The sequence below is a fragment of the Lissotriton helveticus genome, chromosome 2_1, assembly GCF_964261635.1.
Source record: "Lissotriton helveticus chromosome 2_1, aLisHel1.1, whole genome shotgun sequence".
NCBI lineage: Eukaryota > Metazoa > Chordata > Amphibia > Caudata > Salamandridae > Lissotriton > Lissotriton helveticus.
In genome coordinates this window covers 1,331,602,761-1,331,622,372 of record NC_136059.1, presented here as the reverse complement: position 1 = coordinate 1,331,622,372, position 19,612 = coordinate 1,331,602,761, and the positions used below count along the sequence as shown (strand labels likewise).

The following is a 19,612-nucleotide window of genomic DNA, read 5'->3' as shown; positions in this document are numbered from 1 at the left end:
TGATGTCCCCTCATCTCTAGGTAATTGGCTGTTCAACATACTCCAGCCCTTGTTGCACAGCAGTACTCTGAGAAGCACTCCTTTCCTTGGCCTTAGAGGACTGGGAGTGGAAACAACAACATGGCATAGTGAGTCCCATTTTGATACACAACTGGTAGACAAGAGATCTGGATCTGCTGTCTAAAACTGTAGGACCAGTTTGCAGTTGTTCGTCTTTGAAGTGTCCTATTCAACATGAAGGTATTACTCTGCATAAGCAAAGATTTTAGTGGTCTTAGACAACCTTAGAAAGCTTTCCAAGTAATATCTGTGGAGAGCATCCTTCAGGCTTATTCCAGAAGGAGTGTAAAGCAGCTTGTTTTACCAGTACTTAATCTTATGGTATAGGTTAAGTGAAAAAGAATTGCACAGGGTAGTTAAAAAAATATGTATTATATTACAAACACTCACTAACAAATTGTATTATCTCCTACCCGGAGATATGAACACGATACACACAATACTTAAGAAATAAAAAACGTAAGTAGCACAAATACACAGTGGTCTCTAGGGGAGACCAAACCATATACTAAAATAGTGGAATGCGAACCACGACTCAAGTCGAGAAGGGATCCAGTAGCCGTAGAAGAGCCAGACACCAAGGAACCCCCCTAGGTGAGTATCTAGGAACCCCACAGCAGTCGTGTGCAGAGTGGGAACACAACCTCGCTCCCATGTTAGTCAATATGTAAGTAGCGGTTTCAATTTTAAAGAAGGACCCTTCCCAGTGGTCCCTGAAGAAAACCCATGGAAGATGGAAGGTTGGAGAGTCCCCCACCCACCCACCCACCCGTGGATACCCCAGTAACCAGGATACCTACATCAGGGAAAACGGGTGCATAGGTATCAAGTGATGTTGGAAACCGCCGTTAACCACGGTGTAGGACTTCAGGAAAGATACCACTGAAGAAGAACACGAAGGAGTCCAGTGAAACCCAAAGGTGGATTCAGGATGAGTGGTACCTGCAAGCAGAGGGGATAGAGTCTAAGCCACTCAGGAGTGACCAGGAGGCAGGCAAGACAAATGCCCATCAATGTCGGAGATGCAGGATAGGTTGTGAGTGCCCTTGATATTCAGCTGTGCGGACCAGGCAACGCTGTAGAAAACCAGGAACTGTTCATGAGCTGTCCCACGTCGGATGTCGAGAACCAAGGAGTCAGTGTCCGGCAGAGGAGGTTCTGTTCCTGCGGTTCTGACTAGGGATACTGGCCTCAAACTCAGTGAGAATACAGAGCAGGCCTCGAGGGAGTTGCAGAACCACCAACTGTGTTGCTGAGCCTTTCGGAGTCTCTGAGAGCCCAGGATCAGCAGTCCGGTCAGCTGCTTTGCGCTGCCTGCAGATGCAGGGGAGTGACTCCTTCACTGCAAGGGAGAATCCTTCGGGTGTCTTGGATGTCCACAGGCTCTATGAAGAACCTGTTTGGAGCACAGCCACAGACATTGCAGCAGGTTTGCAGGACGACAAGACCAGGAGCAGCAGGAGTCTTCCCAGTTGCAGTCTTGGTTCCCCACTCAAAGTCCAGCGAGCTCCAGAGTGCCCAGACGGTCAAAGTTGAAGTGGTATGTGATCTGAATCTTGTCCCACGACGAATCTGGGGACCCACCTACAGGTAAGCCCTAAAGTACCCTTAGGAGAGGGTTGGGACGATTCAGGTGTCCCTCCCAGAGGAGGGGCTGGGCAGTGGGGAGGATATTGCCATGGTCTTTGTCCAGTTCGTGCCAGAACAGGAGTCAGTGGCTCCCTGAACTGGTTGGAAATAGAGTATGCAAGGAGGGCACCAAATGTGCCCTTCAAGCAGTCTCAGTAGTGCTGGCAAGCGCCCCCACCCTATCCTAATATACTAAACCCTGTCTGGGAGGTGGTCAAACCTCCCTGTGACAGGATACCTATGGTTCTGCCTTACCCTGCTCGATATTGGCTCAAAAGCAGGAGGGCAGAATCGTGTCTCTGGTCGCCCAAGCTTGCTGTCTTGTTCTAAAAGACTGGTACCGTAAGCACTGAGGGCCTCCCGGAGGAGCTTTACAGTGCATGGAATCATACCTCCCACACCATGTACGGTGTGGGGGTATGATTCCAACATATTTGATACCAAACATGCAAGTGTTTGTTACAGCCAGTTTAGAGATGGTCATCCCTTTTTGACTCATGACCAATCTATATGTCGTAATGGCTGATGCACTTATAACCCTTTAGAATGACTCCGAAGGTTATATTGGTACCCCGCTCATGCAGGGGCACCCTCACACATAGAACCGAGCACCCTGCCTTCACGATTGAAAGGCCTGTCTTAGGGTTGACTTTTAAGTTTTAAGTGCAGTGACCTCAGATAAAAGGAAACTTATATCTGTCGTAAGTGTTGCTAGCACCACCTTACACAGGCTGCAATGGCAGGCCTGTAGTCACAATTTGAGTGGTCTTTCATGGGTGGCATAATACATGCTTCAGCCCATGGGAGTCCCTGGTGTACCTAAGCCCTGGGTACCTTAGCACCATATACTAGGGACTTACCTGAGTACTAAACAACAAACCAGGAACCTACCGGTCTAACAAACAAGAGAAAATGGATACGTTGAGACCTCTAGATGCCTAGGCCAGGTCTCAACGTATCCATTTTCTCTTGTTTGTTAGACCGGTAGGTTCCTGGTTTGTTGTTTAGTGATAGAGTGGGGATTGAACACTACCTGTTCGTTTAAGATTTCCCTAGGACCCTATATTTAAAGGTTTTGTGTACTTATCAGAGTACACCAGTACCCAATCTGGAGTGTACCCAAGTGCTCACCGTGTCCAATTTAGGGAGAAAGTACAGAGACTGGGGTCCGGGTTAGCAGGATCCCAGTCAGACTAGTCAGAAAAACATAATGACACCAGCAAAAAGTGGGGATGAACATGCTGAAGGATCCTCCCTTCCTACATGAACAATGAGCCAGTATAGATCCACTATCTTAGGGCAAAACAAGAAAGTCGGACCAAGTTATCAAATATCGGACAGTCATGTTAAATCAAACATGTCTAATGACATGAGAAGTAAAAAAAAACGAATTTAAAAATGCAGTCTGTATAAGAAGTAGGGTTATATTAAGAGGCCTAGCAGCGTAAAAAATGGAGAGCAATTGTCCATAATATTAGGTTATAATCAAAATTCTATATAATTGAGAGTTAATAGGGGTGAAAATTCAGGCCAGTCCTTTAGATCTAGTGTACCAACTCCAATACAAATATCTGGACACTGTTTGAACTTAAGTATGCAATAACCGCAGCGCATCCTGGTGCTGTCTGCAACCCAATTGCTTGGGAATTTGGGAATATTCCAGGTTTTTCCGGGGTGTATTTATGACGGGCAAAACAAAATAAATTACAGTAACGATTTCTCCACTTGCTGACGTGTTGGACATATGGTACTCCACCAGCACCTGACTTCCATTTGACTTGATACGAGTGTACTGGAAGTGTCCCATAATGGAATTTGAGATATAAACTCCTAGCAGCTGGGGGCTTATGTAATCTAAAAAGGGCTCCAAGGCCCTATCAATCTGAAAAATCTAAAAATGTATCTAAAAGACCCTTTGGGAACATACCTTATTTCTTCAGCCCACATATACTCACAGAAGGCTTACTGGAGAGTGGCCTTCAAAAGGTGTTTTGTGGTGGAGCATGCAGACCAAAATTCTCCAAATCCAATCTTATATAGCATGTTTTTAAGATCCGAAAGCTATTTGAGATTATCAACCCTATAAAGGGCGAGTACATCCTGGAGGAAATGGTAAAAGTTTGTTAAGGGCTAAAGAATATTTAAACCTGCACCAAAACACAAGTGGTCTAAGTTGGGCTTTGTGACAGATTGGCTCCAGGTCTTGTCTAAGTAGGATCGATGTGGTTTTATTTGCGTGATTAGTGAAGGCTGTTAAAGTTTTCTCACCCACCCCCAACAGGGCCAGATTAGCAATGTCCTATACTTTGCTCTATACACCTTCAGGGTAAGAGATATCTGCCTACCTCTAGAGGCCCAATACACTTTCAGTACAGCTGCGGCATGCTCGGTAAGAGACAAACTGCTTCGCTCCACCTGAGACACCTAGACATCGATTTTGTAAGGTTAATACCAAAGTAGGTAGACTCACTGACCCTCTCTTGTGGACTACCTTCCAAGTTTACAGAGCCCCTAAAAGACTTGTGTGGGGTGATGTCCATAAACGTGGTCTTTGTATGGTTGATCACCGAAGGCGCGCCAAGGCAAGCCCTTCTGAGCCCGTCCGCGCCAGACCGAGCCCTGAGCCCAGAACTCCTACAACTCTAACACCCTCTCCACTGAGGTACACCCAAGACACCCTCCTCCAACTCGGAAACCTTTCTCCCACTTCTTGCTGTAACATTATCTCTATAGAGGAAGGACAATCCTGTTGCTCGGTTTGCCCATACAGGCTGACGCCTCGAATTCTCCCGAAAACACGATGGATTAAGATGGCTCTACTCAATTGCAGGTCCCTTCCGAAACACCAAACCGAAATCAATATGTTTTTGCTGGAGTCCGAACTTGAGGTTCTTTTTCTCACTGAAACAAGGATCAATCCCACTTCAGACCCTGACATAGTTCAAACACTCCCCCCCCCCGGTTACCTAATCAAACATCAGGACAGACTCTCCGGGACAGGGGGCGGAATCGCGATTATCTACAGAAATAACTTGCCCTGCCACTTCAAGGACAGTCCAATTCAGGACTGTGAAAATGTCCGGTTCTCCATCCACTTATCCCCGTCAAAACCCCTCTCGGGAATCCTCATCCATCGCCCCCCAGGACAGTAAAGTCTTTTTTGCAAATCCCTGGTGGAAACCATCTCATCTCTTGCCTGTCTGTCACCCAACTTTACGGTCTTAGGAGACTTAAATCTCCACTTTGACGACTCCTCAAACAAAATAACAGAAGACCTTAAGGAAGACCTAGCCGCCCTCAATATTCACCTAAAAAGCAATCAGCCCACCCATTCTAAGGGCCACTTGCTGGACCCCATATTCACCAATCTCCCCCGCTTATTAGTGAGTGAACCCCTCCCTATCCCTTGGACAGACCACCACTTAATCCCTTTTAAATTTCAACTCGCAAGCGAAGCGCCTGATAGATCTCCCCCCCCCCCAAGCATCATCCCGCCCATGGCAAAAATTGGACACTGCAGTATGGATCCACGAACTAGCCTCCACTACACCTGAGCTTGACCCAGATCCCTCCCTAGCAGATGTCCAACTTCGCTCCTGTACCAGACCCATCTGGCACTAGATGCAACCAGCTTGCTGAGTTTTTTTCAACAAAAATCAACAACATCCTAAAAACCCTCCCCACCCACAGCACCCCCTTACACTCCCCAACTCCTCTCACTTGCCCGACGGCCCCATGTCTCGAAGAATTCCCCCAGGTGTCCACAGAACTGTTCTTGTCCACCCTTCATACAGTAAAGAGTGGGGCCCCCACAGACCCGGCCCCTATGAGCAAATTAAAATTGGTTGCTTCCACGGTTTCCTCCCCCTTCACCAACCTCATTAATACGTCTTTCACACAAGGCACCGTCCCAACCAACTGGAAAAAAGCCACAGTCCGTGCGCTTCTCAAAAAGCCCCACCTCGATCCCACTGACTTGTCTAACTTTAGACCTATTTCCCTTCTCCCGGCCATCAGCAAAGTGGCCGAGAAAATTGTCAATCAACAATTATCCCTCTTCTTAGAATCTAACAATCTTCTCCGCCAATCCCACACAGGGTTTAGACCAGGACAGGGAACGGACACCGCACTCCTAGCCGTGGTCGAAGAGGCAAGAACCATCTTAGATGCAGGAGGATCAGTGGCAGTGATCCTCCTGGACTTGAGCGCCGCCTTCAACACGGTGGATCATGCCATCCTCATCCACCGTCTTAGCATGGCAGGAATCTCCGGCACCGCCCTGTCTTGGATTAAATCCTTCCTAGAAGGCAGAACCTTCCAGGTGACCGACGGCTCAGTTAACTCCAGAGCTCTCCCACTCCAGTGTGGGGTCCCTCAGGGCTCCTCCCTGAGCCCCACACTTTTTAACGTATACATGTCTCCCCTCGAAGACATCGTAACTCCATTTGGCATAAAAAACTGTTATGTACGCCGACGATACCGAGCTGGTCGTCTCTATAAACCAGTCGACCAAATGTCTGGATAACTTGTCATCCTGCCTCCAGAATATATCCCAATGGATGTGCGATTCTCGTTTGAAACTAAACAGAGAGAAATCTGAGATCCTTCTTCTAGGGGACCCACGCAGACTCCCCCCATCCCTCTCCTGGCCACCCTGAATGGGATCACCCCCTACCCCTAAGACCGAAGTCAAGAGCTTAGGTATCTGAATGAACCAGGACCTCAACTTTAAAGTCCAGGCTAGAAAAACTGCCGGCTCGTGCTTTGGTCTCATTCAGATAGCTCGAAAAATCCTCCACTTAATCCCCTTTCAGTCCAGGAAACTATTAATACAGGGGCTAGTTAACTCTAGACTGGACTACGTAAATGCCCTATATTTAGGTGCCCCCTCATCGGTCATCAACATACTGCAATGTGCACAAAACGCCGCTGCCAGACTCCTGACTGGGACCAAATCCAGATGCTCTGCCAAACCGGCTCTCAGATCATTACACTGGCTCCTGATTAAGGAAAGGATCACCTTTAAGACCCTCTGCATCTCACACAAAATACTTCAAGGCAGAGGCCCGCCTATTCTGAGATCTCTCGTCAAACCAAATCACTCCAACAGGCAGCTCAGATCAGACTCCCTTTCCCTGGCCAGTGTCCCCAGAATAAGAAAGGCCCGCTCAGGGGGGCGACTGTTCTCATACAATGCTCCAAAGCTGTGGAATTCCCTCCCACTCCACATTCGAAGAGAACCCAACCTACTGGCCTTCCATAGGCAATTAAAAACCTGGCTCTTCCCATAAAACCCTCCCTACAACTTCCCTCCTCTGAACGCTACAGGTTAATTGATTGTCAGCGCTGGGACGCCCCAGGGTAGCTACGCGCTTTACAAATCTGAAATCAAATCAAATCACCAGCCCTTGCTCGCTGGAGAATGCAATGAACTTATCCACTAGACACTGGAGACCACTCAGGGTTTTTGATGTCAAAAGGGTGTCATCTGCGAAATGCAAAATTGGAATCCTTCGACCATCTAAACGGGTACATCATTTAAGTCCTCTTCAAGGTAAAATGACATATTTAAATATAAAGAAAATAGGGCCGGGACAAGGACACATCCCTGTTGCATTCCATTTTGAATGGGTATTCGTTCTGTAAGTTCCCCGCCCCTTCCCAATCTAACTTTAGCGGATGTGTTCGCATGTAGGTGAACTAAAACCTCCAGAAGGTCATCAGGGACCGCATTATTCTTGAGCGACTCCCTTAGCTTTTTGCGGTGTCTATGAAGACCAGGTAAAGATGTGCTTTTTGCAGGAGGACCGGCTTCCAATATATATACAGACCTGGTCGATTGTACTAACCACTTTGCTAAAGAGGGGGCCTGGTGGTCTTCAATCCAGGCTACCAAGCTCCCTAGAATTTGTCTTGCAAAGACTTTATGGGCAACAGCAATAAGGCTCATCGGCCTGCAGTTTAGAGGGGAATCCTTTCTTGTGAATAGGGACAATTTTGACTGACTTCGGATACAACGAATACTGGCCCCTAGAAGGATATAATTGGATCATTTATAAAAATGTGTGACCCATCCGTCACCATCTGCTAAAAACAGGTCTTCTGGAATGCCATCAGGGTCTTGCGCCTTTCCTCTGGCTATGGCTTTAGTTACAGAGACTGCCTCACTGAATTCCAGTTTGAAAGAGCCCGAAGGAGCTAAATTATTCATATTAAAATCGGATAGGCTGTCCCCTCAGAGCAGTCATTTCCTGACAGTTACTCCATTCTTCATGCTAATTTATATTCTTCCCATTGTATCGTATGTCACATTTGAGATTAAACTTGATTATTTTCCCTTCTGTTTTATGTCTGTCTGGTAGTCCCAAAATACTTGACCATTCTGCTTTGTTCGCCAAGGCATTCACATTCTAAATGTTTGAGCCTTGTCACACTGAACCACAGGTTTATTTTGTAAAGCGTATAATAATTTTAATATTTGCTTTTATTTTTGGAAAACAAAATACTATGGAAAGATACGTTTTAGGACAGCCTAAAACAAGCTAGATTTACCAATTTCTCAGCGTTCACTTAAAAATGTAACTATTTTTAAAAATATAAAGTGCCACTATAAAAAGCCTAGTTACCTGAAAAAAAACTTTCAGAGACTTTTTTTTTTTTTTTTAAATGAAACGGATGAGAAAAATAGGAACAGTGTCAACATATAGGCTGAAGCCTGAAAGGCTGAAAGGTGGTGAGCAAAGTGCACTGTTCCTTTAAGGCACAACATACCTCCAGTATCCCATCACGCTCTGTATGTGGCAGTTGACAAATGCAAAAAGAACAGATGATGGACGGAATGCTGAACTAATCAAACATTCACCCCCAGTCACAGATCTGAGTTAAATCCATCGCTTTTTTTGCACGCCACAACATTACAGTTTAGACCCAGCCATATGCAAATCAGTCTTGACCGTAATCTCCAGGGGAACATGTAAATATTTCTGAAAATATAAAGTGCCACTAAAAGAAAGCTAGTTACCTGAAAGTAACTTTCACAGACCTTTTTTTGAAGAAACAAATGAGAAAAATGGAACAGTCACCATATAGATTGAAGCCTGAAAGGTGTGAGCAAAGTGCACTGTTCCATTCAAGGCACAGCACACCTCCAATATCCCATCATGCTCTGTATGTGGTAGTTGAGGCAAGTTTTTTTTCCAGCTTCTGGAACACTGAGCTTGACCTTTTTTGAGATTTCTAGTTTGGAAACCTATTGAATCCTGACCAAAACACTTTTCTTTGATGTTATTAAGAATAAAAGCCCTTTTTTGTATATATCTGTCCCCTTTTTGTGAAGTGTGCAAACTACTGGTGAAAAAAGGTAAAAAAAAGGTCTTCATTCTGTTTGTATTGTGTATGTCCTGCCCTGGAAAAACAGAAAGAAGATAGGCTGTTTGATCTTCAGGAAGAGCTGTGCAAACATGAAAAAGCACCCAGAATACCTGAAGGACTTGGAGAAGGTGTTCCCTCTATATCTGATCCCTTCATTAGCTCTCGAATGGGGAAGGTACAGGGAGAGATCCCACTTCAAGAGAAGAAAACAGTCCAGTTTGATCTTGAAAGTGGCCTCTGTTACCACTTGCGTGCCATGAGAGCTGGCTACAGTACAGTATCGTGGATGGCTAACTTGGGAGCATGTATATGCACAGGAGCTTAAAGAGTGTATTCTTCCTTGGAATGACTGTGTATGTGTCCGCAATGCTAGAGGCTTCTCAATATGAAGGGCCTAACAGCATGTCCGATATTATCACTCCTGACTCATTAGCTTCCTGCATCTGTTTGGTTCTGAACACCTATCTACAGATAAGGCTGTTGCAGCAATGCTTGTAAGTACAGTGGTGTCATATTTCAAGCAGGTGGGAGGACACTGACCATAATTTACACCCCCTCATCATTGTGATTAGCCAAATCTGCTGAAGGGTGGCCTATTTCAGCGAGAAACACCCATTCATACTATCACAACAACTGCTTCTTTTCTGGGGAGCTCATTGTGGCTGATGAAAGAAAAAAACTTACCACTTCCACGTCCTGGAGTTGGCGGTTCATCAGGCCATTATGTTTTTTATACCCAGCTTCACAACGTCTTCCCTGTTTATTCAAACAGACAACACCATAACAATGTATTATCTCTACAAAAATGGAGGCATGACATCCAGAGCGCGCTGCCCCTAGAAGTCCATATGATTTGGAGATGGCTGATTGTGAGGAGCCTACACATCACAGCAGTCTATCTCCCAGGAATGCTCAACGTGCAGGTGGATTATCTATGCAGGCTAATGCAAGAGAATCACGATTGGGTGTTAAAGAATACATTCCTCCAAGATGATATTTGTGAATGGGTTTTACAGCTGTCCACTTATTCACAGATAACAAGAAATGCCTGAATTACGCATCCATGTATTACCAAACAGGAACAGTGTGAATGATCTTTTAATCAGCTGGTCAAAGAAGTTTGTTGACCCCTTTCCTCCAATATCGATGGTCCCATCGGAGATCATCAAACTAGTGAAGGACAGAGTGAGACTGAGTCTCATAACTGTAGAGTAGGTGATACACCCACCTTCTACCTGTGTCTGAACATCCACACTTGAGATTGCCTTGCAGAGTGAATCTCCTATTCAAGTTCAGGGACCAGCCCCTGCAACCCAGTCTTCCATCGCTGAGCTTGGCGGCTTGGCTTCTGAAATACAGCAATACAGAAATTTAAATCTGCTAAAAGATTGAAAGTAACATCTTGAGAGACCAGATGTCCTTCCGCTAGAATGTCATATTTATTCAAATTGAAGAGGTGTAGCATTTGGTGCAGTTTTCTTCTGGCTCATCTAACAGCCATAACAGCTTACAGGAAAAACCTCATCCTCTCCTTAATAATAATTGGCTCAACTGCCACGTACAGGGCATAATGGGTTAGTAGAGGCGCACTGTGCCGTAAAGAAGCAACACACTTTTCTCCCAGCCTTTCAGGCTTCAGCCTATACGGCTGCATGTTTCCTATTTTTCCGATTGAGACTTCTAAGTGTAGATTCCGCACCTTAGAATAGTCCCCAGATGTCAGATTGGACCCGGAAAATCTTCAGCAGTATCGCTGTGCGCCAGTGGGTGGCGTTGAATCGACTCCCCTTAGGTGTTGGAAGTACGTTGCTGTGCCAATAAAAGCATCACCCAGGTGCACCGATGTCAGTTTCTTTCTTTCCGCGCAAACAGCATGGATCCGGTGAGATACCTCGGTCAGGTTTTGGCTAACTTTGTTACCTTTTTGTCTACCCTTCAGCTCTTGCGGCCAGTTCTCTACTCCATGTCCCCTACAAAACCTACAGGATTTAAACCTGGTGATGAATGTCACAAACTGATTACTGTGTCTGAGCCCTACTTGTTCCGACTGTTGCCTGGAGTCAGGCCACAAGCCCAAGGCATACACTAAGTGCAAGTCTATGCTGTAGGAGAGTAGGATCTGCTTACTATGGTTACCCCCACTTTTTGCTGGTGTTTCACTGTTTCTCGACTTTAGTCTGGCTGGGGCCCTGCTATCCAGGACCCCAGCCTAGCTGCTTCCTCTCTAAATTGATTATATGCACATTAGGTACACTCCAGATTGGTTACTGGGTTACCCTTGTGAATCCCTAGTATATGGTACCTTAGGCACTAAGGGCATAGGTACCCCAGAGGCCTACCAGGGGCTGAAGCATGTAGTATGCCACCCCTGGGAAGCCTTCCAAAATGGCGCCACAGGACTGCTACTGCAGCCTGTGTAAGGTGGTGCATGCACCCCTTACTAAGATATAGGTTACCTTTAATCACTGACACATATAAACCTATCAGTCACTCCTATGGCAGGCCTTATCAATCATGAAGGCAGACTGCTTGGTTTTGTGTGAGAGGGTGCCCATGCATGAACAGGACCCCTCTGCAGCTTTCCGAATCTATTCTCTGAAGCTGTTCTGTGATGCAGCCAGACCATATACTCTTAAGTGCATTATAACCTTGTGGTAAATGCTAACTTTGGAATGGCTGCATGGAAACATGTTGTTTTTGGTGTCAAACACTTTAAAATCCAAACCCCCCCCCCCCCCCCCACCACCACTGGGGGTAAAATTCCACCCTTTTAGGGGAAGAAGACATGTACTCACTGGTCTGCCCGGTAATAGTTTAAAAGAACCCTGGCATCACAAAATGGATGCCACAGACAAGGGTTTGACCTCCTGCTGCTGGATAAAACTCCGCAGGGGAGGCCTGGACAATAGGTTTCCTGTCACAGGGAGGTGTAACCACCTACCAGACAGGCTTTAGTGTATTGGGACTGGGTGGGGGCACTCAGAGAGTGCTTTTCAGACAGTCCTGGGGGCACACTTGGTGTCCCTATGCATACCCCAGTTCAAACTGGTTGCAGGGGCACTCAGCCCCTGGTCTGGCACGAAGCTGGACAAAGGGGAAGGGGCAACAGGACTTTAGATTATACCTGGACGAAACTCTAAAGCTGAATCCTGGAACTTCGACACACTACTAACGACTAGAGGACTGAAGAATCTCCCTTGGGGTCAAGGAGTTACTCCCCTGCTCAAGCAGGCACCAAAGAAATATCTTGCTGGTCTGCATTTCCAAAGATCCCGCCGGACTCCGAAGTATTTGCGACTCAGGACACAGATTTCCAGACTCAGAGGCCGATCCGAGCAAAGCTGAGACCCGCAGCCCTCACGAGTGACGTGGGACCGGAACTCCTGGACACGTGCACATTTGCTAGTGCATCGAATTCCCGTGCTTTCCCGAAGTTGTGCATTGGGCTACTTGTAGTCCAAGCCCCGAGCACCATCTGCACCAAAGATTGGGGGCCTACACTCCACAAGTGTTCCGTGAGCCCGCTTCTGGCATTTCCGCCCAAGGCCCCTTCGCGATCCCTGGTCCGTAGACTGGTGGATCCCCTCGAAGGTAACTCTTCTTTTCCTTGGGCTTCCCTGGTGCTCCAGACGTGCCCGGACTCCCCGCCGCGTGGTGAGTCCCTCAGACCTTGCTGGTCTGCATCGTAGCCATCTCTACCTCCTGCGTGTGGTGTTGTTGCCAAGGCTTGTTGGGTCCAATCCGGAAACCGACACCGCAGCACTCGCCATCCTTCGTGGGACAGCTCGAATCCAGCACCTGGTCGTCGTGGCTGAAGAGTCAAGCTGCACCTTCTTCACCTGAAATCACCCAACATCGGTGGGCATCCGCTCATCGCCTTCCTGGTCACTGGCAAGTGACCCAGACTCGGTCCCCTCTGCTTTCACGTTCTTCTCATCCTTGATCCAAGCTTGGATCCACCCGGACACTTTCCACTTGGACGCCAGCAGCACTTTGCAGTAGATCGCCATTGAAAACTATGACGAAACCCGACACGAAAAGACACCTATGCACCCGGCTTCCCTGGGTGAGGTAACTCGAGTACTCTGGTTTCCGTGGGTGTTGACTAGAACCTCCTAGTTCTAAAGGGGTTTGCTCCAAGTCCTCTTCTAAGTGTCCTTAGTCTTTAAAATTCCAACAGCGACTTTCCCCATTGAAGCTAATGGTAATTCGGGGCTGTGTTTAGACACTGCACGCGTTCCCCGTGGGTCCCCTGTGTCACTACCTTGGGTGGTTCCTAGTGGCCCCAGCGGTTCTACAGGCTCTAGGCCTGGTCTCTGACAGTCGTGGTACTTATACCACTTAATTAATATATGGTGTGGTACGCCCCTAGGGCTTAACGTATATTGTGCTAATTTACTGTGTGCTAATTAAGCTTACTGAATGTACTTTTGCCTCTAGCCTTAAGAGACTAGAGGGATGTGTTTAGAATAAATACATATATTTTATATATATACCTGGTGTTTTTTCTCCTTTCATTTGGTCATTTACGAGATTATAGACTGGTAAAGCAAGCTGCTTTACATTCCTTCAAGACTTAGTCTGAAGGCTGCTCTCCACAGCTACCACTAGGATAGCTTTCTATAAAGGTCGTCTTAAACCTACCATCAATAAGGGTCATTTGGACTGGTGCAAGGTGCCCACTAGAATAGTGGACAGCATATGCCAGGCCAACTTTTCACATATGTACCCCAAGACAATTCATGAGCAGGCATTAAAGCTTCTTGTGGGCTGGAAAAATAAGGTGCTGCTCCATTCCCAATCTATCTTCTTCACGTTCCAAGATTTTTACCTGCAATTTGTGTTATTCCAAGAGGCACAAGAAGTCAGCATAAAATCATTCTTCAGCTTCCCACTCCAAACGCCTTGCTTCTAAGCCCTGTTCCCCTTCCATCTACGGCGCTAGCATCCAGGTCCGCTATCCTCTATCCACAGTTCTCTAGAGCCGGAGCATCACCCGCCCAGTGTAAAGAATTTTACGACACCTGTCATCCTTGTGCAACTGACTTCCTCTGGTGTACCTTAAGGCCCCCTAGATCTGAGAGGTGCCCCCTGCTGGGTTACCACTGGTGCTTCTACCCCCAACACCATCTATACCCTCTGTATCCAACCCTGGATCCAGGCTGACGTAGTCACTGTGGCTTCTTCCATCCCGGTTCCTTACTTTTCAGCGATATCCCTGACTTTGCCATATGACAACGTGCCAGTGATCTTTCCCATCTCTGAACTGGCGCCACCCCTGGCTAATTTGATGTAGATGTCAGCGCAGTCTAGGTCTTACCTACCCCTGGTTTTATCGCCCCTATATAAACCCCTCCTTCCTGAATGGGGACATAAGGCGGTATGGTTTGTCCTCTCCAGGAGGACCCTGAGCCAAATGATAAATGGTATGAGGAGCTGGGTGATTCCAGTTGTCTGGACACTTCACCAGATTCTAGCATGCTTTCTTCTCTGGGCCCTTTCTCTGAGGAAGGCATATCCTTGGCCACCGTGTTGCGCAGGACGCCAGAGGTCCTTAGCCTTCAGCTACAAGCTGTCTAGGTCAAGACCAGTGTCTTGACGGAGGTGTTTCACACAGGACCTGGTTGGACTGAACCACTGCTCCCTTTCAGTGAAGCCCTCACCAACAGTCTCCTGGGGACATAGGTCAAACCTTCCCCAGGGGTTCCTGTGCATGGTATGACTCCCTACGCCACCTCCCTACCCAGGAGACCCACCCTTCCTCTCCCTTGCATCCTTCACCTGAGAGCCTGGCTGTACAGGCCTCAACTGCCAAGTTCAACCGAAATGCATTTCCCCGTATGAGGACAGGTCATTTGGGTTCCTGTGCGCCCAGGTATGGAACTAACTACCTGCTACACTGAGAGTTATCTCAGAACTTTCGATTTTCAAGAAACATCTTAAAAATTGGCTTTTTTAAATTTAGTTGCATATTAAGTATCCTGCCACATGCTCTGTCCGCGCTAGGATACTCTATTTGAGTAGCAGTGTGCTACATTAAACATCCATCATTGATTCATTCATTCTTGGACACCTTGGGGATGCATATATTCTCTTCCACCAGCCTACCCATGTGATCTGTGAACACCACATACGTCTTTGGCCAATATTCTCATGCATTGTGGGATATGGTTACGCAGTTGCCTCTCCGAGGAGGAATGAGCTATCCTCAACTAGTCGGGATGCAGCTAACTTCGCCATCCAGTGTGGGCTGGCTACCACATACTACCTGGGCAGATTCCTGGCCTTTACGGTGGCTCTGCGCTACCATGCCTTGTTACGGTCTACTGGGTTCCCTGAGGATGTCCAGTCGTCCGTGAAATTACATGCTGTTTGTTGGGCCTCGCCTATTTGATGACAAAGCTGACATGGCGCTCAATCGCTTTTGAAAGAGTCCCATCACCACTAGGTCTTTTCGGGCTTTTCCTAACTGCCCGGTCCCATCAACAGTACGTTTGCCCCTACTTCCGCCATAGTCGGGACACATATGGGCATCTGCACTCCTAGAAATACTCGACAGACTAGCAGCCTGCCCAGTCCTTTCGTTGACTTAGTCGCAGATCCTAAATAGGACCCTGAAGTGGGACCCAGAGTGCTGTCAAGTGATCCACCCCTATGGGTGCTGCAGTCTCTATACGCTTTTATTGTACCCTCCATCCTACACAGTCATTCTATTGACGGCACGACAGGATCAGGCACCACCTGCCCCTGTGGTCTTCTATTACTTCCAGCAAGGGAGTGCTTAAATTGTGCTGGAGGGATACGCCCTTCCATTTGTGGAAACACCTCTGCAAACATGCCAAGAATAGCTGACTGTAACTGCAACAAATGATGGACGGAATGCTGAATGATTCAAACATTCTCCCCCAGTCAAGAGATCTGGGTTAAATCTATCTTTCTTTTGCCCACTATTCCACCCCAGTTTGGACCCAGCCAAATGCAAATCAGTCTTAACCCTGTACCTCATGGGAACAGTCCAGACCGAACAGCCAAGCGAGGTCCTCCATGGACTGGAAACAAGCATCCTGGTCCCGGTTTTGTGGTATGTCACCCTTCATCAGCCCAGGTAGCTTGAATCCAGTGGCACAGTGAGCAAGGGACCCACGTCTGGGCATACCCATCCCACTGAGGGCGAAAAGTGTAACTGCAACAAATGATGGACGGAATGCTGAATAATTCAAACATTCTCCTCCAGTCAAGAGTTCTGGGTTAAATCCATCGTTCTTTTGCCCACTACACCACCCCAGTTTGGACCCAGCCATATGAAAATCAGTCTTAACCCTGTGCCTCATGGGTACAGTCCAGACCGAACTGCCAAGCCAAGTCCTCCCTGGACCGGAAACAAGCATCCTAGGACCGGTTACGGGCTTCATCATTTGTTGCAGTTACACTTTTCGCCCTAAGTGGGATGGGTATGCCTAGACGTGGGTCCCTTGCTCACTTTAAACCTACAGGCATTACCTGTGGCTCACGGTGGGCCACAAGTACTTTGAGTTTGCTGTTCTCCCCTTTGGCCTCTCCAGCGCCCCTCGGGTGTTCACAAAAGTGATGTCGGCGGTTGCAGCTCATCATCGGAGGTCAGTGGTTCCAGGATTCCCTTACCTAGACTGCTTAAGGCAAGCTCGCCCAAGGCAAGCCCCACCCACCTCCAGACTATGCCATACCTTTTGCTGGGGTTCTCTCTCAATATCCCTAAGTCACACCTGACTCCTTCATCAGAACCAGTCAGGATACGTAGCAGTTATCTGCCTATCCTCTGTAGCGGCGAATCCAGGATAATTCGAGCTATGATCTGCATGTTTTAGCCTCATTCCAGGATTTTAGTGGAACTGACTCTGAGACTACTGGATCTGATGATCTCCTGCATCCTGCTGGTGAAGTACACTAGAAGGCATATGCGGCTCTACTGTGGGATCTGAAGTCCCAGTGGGCACAGCAAACAGAGGACTCTCGCAGACTTAGTCCAGATTTGGAAGGAGACTGCACTACAGCTGCATGGTGGCTGATGGACCGCAATTGTGTCCTCATAGACCCCTCTCTTACTCACCTAGAGCTGGCAGTGGTGACCAATGAGTCACTTCTGTTTTGGGGAGGCCACCTGGGAGAGGTGGTGATCAGGGGACTTTTTTCTCCAGCGGAATCTAAGCTCCACATCATTCTTCTGGACCTGAGATTTATCTGCTTAGTGTTGAAAGCATTCTTGCCCTCAACCTTGGGAAGGCTGGTGGAGGTGCTTACAGACAACACCACTGTAGTGTGGTACTGCAACAACTAAGGTGGAGTGGGGTTGGTGACCCTGTGCCAGGAAGTGCTGGACTTCTGGAAATGGCTGGAACTTCAAGATATTTTCCTGGTGGTGAACTACCTGGTGGGATCTTTGAACGCCAAAGCAGACAAACTCTGCATCAATGCCTTACGGATACCGAATGGCAGCTACAACTGGAGGTGGCATGGAATCTCTTTCAAGAATCGGGAGAACCTTGGCTCAATGTGATTGCTAAAAACATGCAATGTTGTTGGAGTTTTCAAAGCTGCTCTCGCTCAGAGATTATTGCTGCCTCAAGTTGAATTCAGGACTCCTGTACGCCTTTGTCAATTCCACTCCTGCCCTAAACTCATTCCAGTGGCTTTAGATTGGGCACAGAGAGTTAGGTATTCTGAATTCATGAGCATGAGCCCTCCGATCAGGCTGTCCCTTCGTGAGGATCTCCTGACGCAGCAATAGTGCAGGTCCCTGAATCCAAACATACACGCACTCCACCTTCATTCATGGAAGTTGAGCAGCGATTGTTGAGAGTTTTACGATCTTCTTCCCTAGGTCTTCGATGTCATCTTGTTAGCTAGGTGTAGCTCCACTAAAACTGTATACTCCTGCTTTTGGAATAAGTTTGTGGCCTGGTGTTCCTGATGACATCTGGAGTCCTGTTTGCACCGATGTCGTAGGTGTTGCTGCTTGTTCTCTATTTAGCAAGCAAGGCCTTGCCCTGGGCACTGTTAAGTGTTACTTGTTGGCCATTTCCGCTTTGCTGGATCAACCCTTCCTGTTCACGTCACCAGTCGTGTCTCGTTTTCTGGAAGGTTTGCAACATTTATTCCCTCCTGCACCTTTCGTAATGCCCCAATTGGACCTCTATCTAGTTCTCATGTGTTCTCCCTTTGTGCGTCTACACACCCATTCCCTGTGGCACTTTACTATGAAAACGGTCTTTCTAGTGGCCATTACCTTGGCCAGGAGTGTCTGCGAACTTCAAGCCCTGTCGATTCACCCTTCATATGCAAGTTTTTTCTCCCAACAAATTGGTCTTTTGGACGTGTGCCTCATTCCTTCTGAACTTTGTCATCCCATTCCGTGTGTGTCAGAGTATCACTCTCTCTACATATTTCGCTCCACCTCATCCTTTGAAGGAGGAGCAGAGACTCTGTCGCTTGGACCTGAAGAGAGCTCTTTCATTCTACATTGATCACACTAAGGACAATCGGGAGGATGGCCAGTTCTTCAGCGGGTTTACTGGAGCGAAAAAGCACAAGGCTTTGCAGAAGCAGACCATCTCTCGCCATATTTGGATCTGCTATGCATCAGCTAAGAAGCAACCTCCTGAAGGCTTGCGGGTCCATTCCACCAGGGCCAGGGCCACTTTTATTGTAGTGGCATGTGGGGTACCTGTCCTGGACATCTGCCAAGCTACACCTTGTGAGTCCCTCAACACGTTACGAAGCACTACTGCTTGGACATTCAGGTCCATTGTGCTGGACATTTTGCCTGTTTGGTCCTCCAGGAATTTTATGTTAAAGGCAAGTTGCAGACCCTCATCCTACGAGGCATTGTTTGGGTATTTATTCTAAGGTGAGGAATCTGCAATTAAAAGTCTTTAATCAGAATGGTAAGTTACTTACCTTCTGTAACGCTTTTACTGGTACCTACTCAAACCGCAGATTCCTCACCACCCCTTCCCATTCGGCGAACTGGGCTCTTCACCTAAAAGGTTTCACTCGACACTGCAGGCTGGTCAAGCATTGGTTGTTACATGGCTCTGTATTTTTGGTCGGAAATAGTCAAGAAAGAAACAGATGTCATCGCTCTGGAATTCTGCTTATATGGGCACTGCGACCTTTCTTCCGCCACAGCCAACACGGAGCTGATAGACGCTACCTATCAAAGCACAGAGGTAGTGCTCAAAATGTTCTGTTCCCAGTCTGACTGCTAGAGAATATTCTAAAGTGAGGAATCTGCTGTTAGAAGAATTCTCCCCCAGAAAAAGCATTACCGAAATGTTGTAACTTGTTATATATATGGCCCTTCCTTTAAAAAAGTAGGCTTCTTTTGGTGACTTTGTATTCATTTTTTAAACAAAATACCTTAAAAAAAAGTATACCATTAAAGTGGCCAATCTAGATGGTTTAGGCTGTTCTAAAAGTTATATTTGTCACAAAAAATGACTTTATTTTAAAACTGAGATTTCAGGTAAGAAACTCTTTTATATCTTATAAGCATTCTTACGTAACAGGTAAGAAA

General features: G+C 47.1%; 1 protein-coding gene across 4 annotated transcripts in view; it reads left to right on the top strand.

The window, feature by feature from the left end:
* The window catches only part of CENPC (centromere protein C), a 1,220,926-nt gene that overhangs the window by 863,864 nt on the left and 337,450 nt on the right, over nucleotides 1–19,612 (top strand). The gene's annotated exons all lie outside the window — the stretch shown is intronic.